Source organism: Cryptotermes secundus, unplaced genomic scaffold (assembly GCF_002891405.2).
Source record: "Cryptotermes secundus unplaced genomic scaffold, Csec_1.0 scaffold6526, whole genome shotgun sequence".
NCBI lineage: Eukaryota > Metazoa > Arthropoda > Insecta > Blattodea > Kalotermitidae > Cryptotermes > Cryptotermes secundus.
In genome coordinates this window covers 3419-11986 of record NW_019720872.1, presented here as the reverse complement: position 1 = coordinate 11986, position 8568 = coordinate 3419, and the positions used below count along the sequence as shown (strand labels likewise).

At 37.6% G+C, this 8568-nt stretch overlaps 1 long non-coding RNA gene across 2 annotated transcripts in view; it reads left to right on the top strand.

Moving 5' to 3' along the window:
- The window catches only part of LOC117283038, a 9416-nt gene extending 3848 nt beyond the window's left edge, over nucleotides 1-5568 (top strand). For both annotated transcript variants that reach the window (XR_004514036.1, XR_004514034.1), the window contains exons 2-3: nucleotides 1972-2162; nucleotides 4639-5568. This is a non-coding gene — a long non-coding RNA (uncharacterized LOC117283038). The remainder of the gene's footprint in view (nucleotides 1-1971; nucleotides 2163-4638) is intronic.
- The last annotated feature ends 3000 nt before the right edge of the window (nucleotides 5569-8568 follow it).

Here is an 8568-nt window from a genome sequence, read left to right as displayed (position 1 = left end):
ATCCCTCGGTGACGTCACCGCGGAGGGGAGTGGCGGGGCGGGAACTCGCCTATTACCGTAGTAACGCGAGCCTTACGTTACCGCCACGTACCGCTGGGGAGGTAGGGTTCAACATGTCACAATATATTTACATCATTGCAACACATTTTTTTCTAAGTGCAATATCTGTAGTTGCCAGTATTTTAAACTTTTGTAGTCTAATTTCCAGTAACAGACTTGTATGCTGGAAGTAACATTAAGAGGAAGCTATATGTATTTTTCTCATCATGGCCACATTTAAGCTCACAAAATACACGTTAAAAAGTTTACAGCATGCATGTGCCCACATTCAAGAAGCATGTTCAGCAAGCAGTCACAGACAGCTGAAAAGCTTATTCTCTAGCTTTGGGATTGTGCATAAGGTTAACACCTCTTTGCCCCAATAAAGTTCAATGTTGTGAATTTAGTTATTGCAAAATAAAGGAATAATATTTCAGGCAATGTACATATACATAGTTGAATTGGAGGAATATAGTGTTAAACAACAGAGTAATGTACAAATTATGAAGAGTATGAAGCTAAACAGAAAACTACAAGGTTTGTGATTTTGGATAGTTTATAAAAAGTATGCAGAATATAGTGAAATTAATAATAATGCCTTGAAAATTATCTGTGATGTAATATTTTTAACAGAAAAATTCTAGGATAGACACATTTGCAAAATAAATCATACTCAGCATGGTTTTCGAAACTAAAATAATACTCTTCACTGGAGGTGGTTTACAATGGAGTAAATGGAAATGATTTAACTTGTGAAACCAAACAGGCATTAAGCAGTCAAAGGTGGAATATTTAAAAAGATGCTAAGTAAATGAAACAAGTAATGAGAACAAAAACATCTTTAAGCTTTTCATACACACACGACTGAATTTGAATTAGGATGGTGTGGTTTTTGGCTTTCAGACTGCCATAGTATTGTGCATAGATAAAAAAGTAAATTCAGGAAGCTACCAGATATTCATACAAGTGGTGAAGTAAGACAGAAGAGCTCTACTTTATGGAATTATTTAATTTTCTTATCTGAAGAGACATGACATTCTGTTAGGATGATGTACTCTGCACTGAAATAGGTGTATTTAATATCCGGCACCATCTGAGCCTGAGGTAATGTGAACACACAGCCTTGCAGGTGTCAGTATAGGCTTCTGTTAGGGAAAGTAAAACGTAAAAGAAGTAATCATACCATGATCCCTTGTTTTCATATTTCCATTCTAGAACACTCTGGGTGTTTAAGAACGAAATGTTGAGTAAAATGAACCCTAAAAGAGAGGAAATAATAAGTGGGGGGAAAGTGTTGCATATTGAGGAGTTCTATAATTTATGCTCTTTGCTAAATATTATTAAGGAGATGAAATCATAGAGAATTAGACGATTGGGGCATGTAATATGCATGAGAGTGTCAAGTGCATCCAAAATTTTAGTTGGATAATTGTCGACTTCTGAAGAAGGTCTCTACTTCAAAAAGTAGTTAGTTGAAACAGTTTTAAACTAGAAACTGTTGCAGTGTGTAGTTAAATTGTACTGATGTTTTTGTTGCAGTATATCTAATATATCTCATTTTCATCCAATTTATTAGTTGTTACTTAAAGAGATGAAGTCTCATTAAATAACATAAAATAGAAACAGTAAATTGAGATGACTTGCGAATGATCATGCATGCTTTCCTTACATTTTCCCTATCCCAAATTATTGAAGCAGCAGAAAATATGGCTTAATCTGGGACTATTCTGGAAGTGCTTGGAAGTATTGCATTGTATGTTAGCAGAATGGTGATTTTATGACCTTGATGAAGGTAAAGAAGAAGCATTTAGTTTCTTTGTGTTGTATGGACGCTACTATAATTTGTACAGTTGTGAAATGAGCAGCACTATTAATAGGTGTGGCTAGTATTCACGGTGTTTAGTTGTTACAGATTCGTGTTTATTGTTCTAGAAATCCAAGTTCTTGATCAGGATTAAGTGAGACTGGGTCACTTGACCAAGCAAAGGCAGCTCTGGAGAGACGCAAGAAAGCATCTGAAGAGGGGGCACCACAGGCACGTGTTGAAGTGACAAGAGTGAACCCAGACAGCCTCACTGATGAAATCTTGAGATCCACCAATTTAGAACCACAAGATGAATCAGGTACCAGTAGCTTAACGTCATCCTGGAAAGATGGTGGATTTGTTAGTTTACTTAATTGCTTTAATGTCAAGAGAATAATGACATGAAAGCTGCATTGTACATATATACACATCTTGGGCATAGTTTTCTGTCGTTCAGTATAACAGTTCTCACAGTGACCCCAGAAGCACATCTGTGCCTTTATTGTTTAATAATAAAGTTTTGTTAATAACCAAAGCTGAAACAAAAGTATTATGTTATGCCATATTTTTTAAAATTGACCCCTCTCTCAAAACTTGCCTGATTTCTGACTGTAGGATATGAAGTTCAGTATGTTAATACCAAAACATTATGTTGGACATGATACTGAGCCAGTTCCACCCATTTCTGATTGCCACAACTTACTGGCAGGGGACGCCGTAGCATAGTGATTAAGGCACTATGCTGCAAGCTGGAAGGTCGCGGGTTCAAGTCCCGATGAGGTCATTGGATTTTTTTTTTCAATTGACCTTCCGACCGCACTAGGCCCTGGGGTTTACTCAGCCTCTAACAGAAATGAGTACCAGGAATTAATTAAATAATTTTCCTGGGGAGTAAAGTGCGGCAGGCACGTAAGGCTGATAACCTTACTGCCATCTTTGAGCCGATTGTCAAGGTAATGTGGGAACCTCAATGTCTCACAACCCTATGGGCCTTCACGGCCTGTTACAAGGATAGCTTTCCTATTTTTACTTACCTACAACTTATTGGCATTTCTCTGATCATCTTAATATTATCCTTACATTATCATCTTTGTTTCTTGTGCTTTATTTTAGTAGCTCATATCACTGATCAGTTCATGGAAAAGCAGTAATTGTAAGATCTGTTTCAGTTACTACTTCATATTGTCACAATGTAGTTATGATAATGGGAAAGTGTCCTTGCGCTTAAACTCCATATCATGAAGAAATTGAAGGAAGGGAGTGGAAGTAATACTTCACTCATTCTTGACTTTGAGATTAGATGGAGATGAGTGATCCTTCTTATGCTGTGCCTGCTTAACCACTCAGGAAAGAACCCCTATTATTTCCCATTGTATAGGAAGCTGCCTGGGCCCCACAGCTGGTGAAGACATGATGGTAAAGACCAAAATCTCTATTCTTCCTGAGAATCAAACTCTATTCCATCAGCCAAAGTTCTGAAGTAAAATACAGCATCAAATATGTCTGATCCCTTCATGTTTCAGAATGAACTGACCATTCAGAAATGCTATGCTCTGCTGAGCATTCAGTCTTCCTTGCTTTTGTTCAGTAATTATGCTGTGCTATTATACGGTGATTATAAATGAAACGTGGGGTGATGGTATGAATAGCAGTCCTACACTCATTATTCTAAGAATTCTTAGCAATATAATTACTGAGTCAGTTTTTATAGCAGTAACAGTCTGGACTTGTATTTGGGAGGTACCTGGTTCTAATCTTTGATGGGCTACTGGCTAACTGAAGTGATGTCTCTTTCAGTCTCCCCTGTGCTTGCAGGTAATGTACTTTCAAACAACTCGTGACAATCTCCTTTCAGATCCTCTCATGCTCACCATTTATACTCATCTGTATAAACAACAGCACCACAAAATAACCTAAGTAATATTCAGCTTGTTGGAAGTTAGGACAGCTCAGTCAGCGCAGCAACTAGGTTATGGGCTGGACAACTGAGGAGTTGGGGTTTGTTTCTCAGTAGAGGCAAGATTTTTTTCTCATTCCCATAACATCCAGATCAGCTTTGGGGCCCACGCACCCTCCTATACTGTGGTTATCAGGGAGTCTTTCCCCAGGGGAAGAAGCTGCAGGTGTGTGAAGCTGACCACTCACCTCCATCTAGTGCCGAGGTTAAGAATGGTGGAGCTGTACCTCTACTCCCCCACATCTTCTTGGTATGGCACTTAATTAATTAATTAATTAATTAAACCCAGTGATAACTTTAGCTTTTTACCTTAATAAGTTGGTTAGCTGTAAAATTCCCACCAATGTAATGAGGAACTTCCAAAGGCCTAATGCTCTATGTAGACCACAATCTGAGAATCCCTGAACTACAAGAGTGTAAGTATATCTTCTTTAACTCACTGTGCATGTATTTGCATGGTTTTACTTTTGCCCTGGTTGTACAGAAACAAAAAGATTTTGAGTAAATGAGTGAATGAGAAATTTTTCAGATGTGGGTGACATTAGTGTGAGGGAACAATAAGTAAATGTTGGTGAAGAGCTAGAAATAACGAATTGTGGGACAAAATGAAGATCAGTAATGAGGTTCAGTATTTAATTGTGCTCTTGTTCCCGTCATCTTTACTAGCCAGAATTGACCAGGGAAAGGGGCACTTGTTTATATCATCCTAGACATGAATTTATGGAAGCCATTTCCTTGAATAGAAGTTCTAAAAAAATGTGTGATTGCTTTATTCATAAACAAAATTATTCTTGTGCTTGCAGTCTGTTTTAAATGTAATTTTTATGTTGATTTTCAGCATCAGGCCTGCAGCTTTTTATTGCAACGGATGGTACAACTGCACTGGGCAGCCATGAGGTGAAGAGTCAAATGCCAGCAGGAGTATTTAAGCAAGTGGTCATGGATTCAGAAAACAGGTAACACCCCAGTGGAGAAGTGGGGTGTTAGTTTAGACTGTACAGGATCATGAGAATAAGTATGTGTTTACCAAGACAAAATAAATGGGGGTGTAAAATGTGACATGTTTCTCTGATTGACAGAAACTGAAACAAGACAATAAACACTGTATGCCATTACATGAGGCATTACAGTTAAAAAAAAAAGTGGTTGTCTTTGGTTAATTGCGATTTATATGATGTGTGATTGATTATTTATGAGCAGTTGTGTGTTAAAGGTCTTTGTTGCCCAGGTCACTTAAGGCATTCAGTTTGATTTTTTGTTGTATGAGCAGGATGCATAGGATTTATGTTTCATTGAAGATGATTGTTACAGATGAATGCTTTCTGAGGTTAGTATCAAGCATCAGAAAAGTCACACTTTTGTGTAATGAATCCAGTTTCAGGAAGAAACATTGTTTGTAAAAATTATCCTCCTCCTCCTCTAATTGTTTCATTTTATTTAAATTGAGACACTGTTCTTACTATAAAACCTTTTCTATTCCTCCTCTGTGCTTTGTGTTATATTTCTAGAGCTAATAATCATATATATATAAAACCTTTTTATCCAGTCTTCCCCATTTCTCCGTCTATAATCTGGTTGCTAGGTGCCTGTAAGTAGTTTTGTAGTGCAGAAGAGATGTCTTTCTGCTGCTGTTTTGGTGGTAGGAACTGACTAATGAATATATATATATATATGTGTGTTATTTATGTCAGCTGCTGTTTAAATGCTTGGCAGCCATTTAATGCATAAATTGATCCATTCAGCATTGTCATGGTGGCAAACAGTAGAACAGTTGTCAACAGGAGTGTACACGTATATTTATAAGTTTATCATAATGAATAAACAATTTCACTATTTCAGTAAAGTTCACTTCAAGAAAGCCCTAGGCAAAAAGTGGGCGTTTTTGCTTATTTGGTAATATAAACAGGAGTGAAGCTGGAGTACCTGTGTGGGCAATAATTCCTTTAGCATGTAAATACCATTCGTATTACCTTCCAACACTGAAGAGGCAGCAGAATAATTGGACTGATAGAAGCTGAGCTTTGAAGAGTAATATAAAAGTATATATTTTATAAGATGTACATTTGCTTACATGTAACAGACAACAAATTTTAAAAGAAATTTATATTGTAATGTGTTTCGTTACAGAATACGCCGTAGAGATGGTTAATTGGTTTATTTAACAATCTACAACTATTGGCTACACTTAATTATCACAACGTTACGGGTTTCCACAGTTTACAAACCCTACAACAAAATCTCTTAACACAGTCTTCACTTGTCTTCACGTACTAATAACGCGGGAGCTATACAAGTCTCCCTGAATTACACACTTTCACTCGTAACACGCCGCTGGCTAGATTCCACGACGCTGCCTTGAGAACTGTTGATAACACACTCGGCGACTGTCACAGTACAACTGACTGTGAATAGCCTTCGCTGCTCCTTATGTAGCTTCGATCGGACAACACAGAATCCGGCCACGTAATATGCACCCTTGTTGCCGGGCGCTGTGTTGCTAGTAACGCTAGCGGAAGTAACCGCTGTTACTACTTGGTGACGTCACCGCTGTTGACTTGCGTTGCCTAGCGACCGCGATATCCCTTGGTGACGTCACCGCGGGGAGAGTGGTGGGGTGATCACTCGCCTATTACGCAAGCGCTACGTTACCGCCGGGGAGGTAGGGGTCACATGTCACAATATTAATAAGTTGTTGGAACAAGGATAAATATCTGTTTACTTGATTCCATAAGTGAAAGCAAATTGTTACATTAATTGTATTAAGCCTAAATTGTTATTAAAATAATCAAAAAGTGCTTGCTTTGGTTCATTATTTGTTTTAATGATAGTGACCTTATAGGTCTAAGATAATAAATATTACATTAGACATGATTATTCTCTGATACTGTTTTGATTAAAAATGGTCTTGCCTTTATGGAGCTGGTTTCTGTTTCTTTTTATCTTATAAGTTTGCATATTCAGGAGTCTGGAGATATATAGCCTTTAAGTGCCGAAGTGCCCAGTTTGTGCCAGTCATGAGTAAGGTCGTCGTGGCCAAAGTACCCAGTTGTGGCCAGTCAGGCATTTAAACTCCGCTAGTGGAAGCGCGCGCACACGCCGCTAGTAGAAGCGCATGCACAGTCCTGAATATTTATTTTTAAATGTAGTAATTACCAGACCGACTTAAGTAAAACCCTAATAGAGGAATTAAAATAATACCTTACTGAACAACAGCAAATAAAAATATACGTATGAGTTATGCCAAAACTTATCCACAATCCAGTAATTTTGTTGCAGATTCTGCAGATAGGTATGTTAAAAATATAGTGTAAAATTCGATGTACATACCTTTTTTGTTGTTACCTTCTTGATGTATATATAGGTTCAAATGAAACTACAGTATTCGATTTCACTACGAACGCACACAAAAGAGATCACGCTCTGTATCTCAGCCACGATGCAGCTGTCTGTTCATTCAAATAGAAGGGGCAATAAGCTTTTGCAGCCCTAACGGAACATCTTAGCACTGAAGAGGGGACCCCTATAGCTTTCTCTTGAATAGCCATTCTTTCATTCTTCTGACCTTCAGTCAAGTATTCGAAAATCCGAAGGGTGTAAGCAGCGCTAGCAGAAGACCAAATGATTTTATTGCTTCCATCTGTTTTATGACACCAGAGACTGCTAAAATTTGTCAAGTGTTACAAACAGAAATGAAGTTATAATGCAGAACAACTCTGTGAAGAACTGGGAAACCATTTTTGCAGTACGCATCAAAATTAAAACACAAAAAATTGAAAATAGAGTACAACACTTTGTATTAAAAATTTCAAATCTTCCTTTATAATATGCGACACTATGTTCTTTTCTGAAATAAACAAAGTTATTTCCATCCATTTATCATAAAAATTGAGCTAGATAGAGCATTTTTAAACACAACGCTTAAAATTGATTAAGCGCCTAACAGGAACGGACATTTAAACGCAGCGTAGCAACGGGCATTTAAACGCGCACCAGCAGCGGACATTTAAATAAACTCCGGCCAGCTCAAGCTTACCACTATTTCGAAGTCCGGCGTTTAAAGGATAGAATTAGGGTAGTTTAAATTCGAACTGCAGTGTTCAGTATTCCTTCTTTCATTGCAATTTGAGGTGTAGCTGTTTGTGTGATATTTGTTTTTAATATTTCAGTTGTGCACATAAGGTTGCTTACATTTTACTATCTTCTGTATGTTTCATTCAGGCCTATGTAATGGTGTATTCTGTGGAACTTGAGGTATGAATTTTGTCTGTATGTAAGAAGCAGTTATATGTAGCTATTAATTATCGTCTGTCAATATTGTAACACTCTTCCATTCACCACTCAATTTTTAGTCTAACCTTATACACCTTGATATTACATGTTTTGGCCCCAAACTGCCATCTTCAGGTGTCTTGATATGCTACAATTATTTTATTAAATTGTGTTAAATCTGCCACACTGTCTTAGTTTGTGTTAAAATCACACACTGTAGTCCTCTCTTCCAAGGTAAAACCAGATAGAATCCTTTAAAGTTTCTATTATACTGACGTTATTTTGGTGCATATTATTTCACCTCACACGGGGTGTTGTCCATTTTCATAAATGTATGTGTGTCCAGGGTGTTTTGTCTTGGCAGCTTGTCCCTCATGTTCGTAACCTACTTTTCAGTTATGACTGCCATATGCCCCTGGTTCGCTTGTTTCCTCCACAGCATATGGTGTTGTCTTTACTAGTTTCCTCCACAGTGTGTGGTGTTGTCTGTACTAGTAAA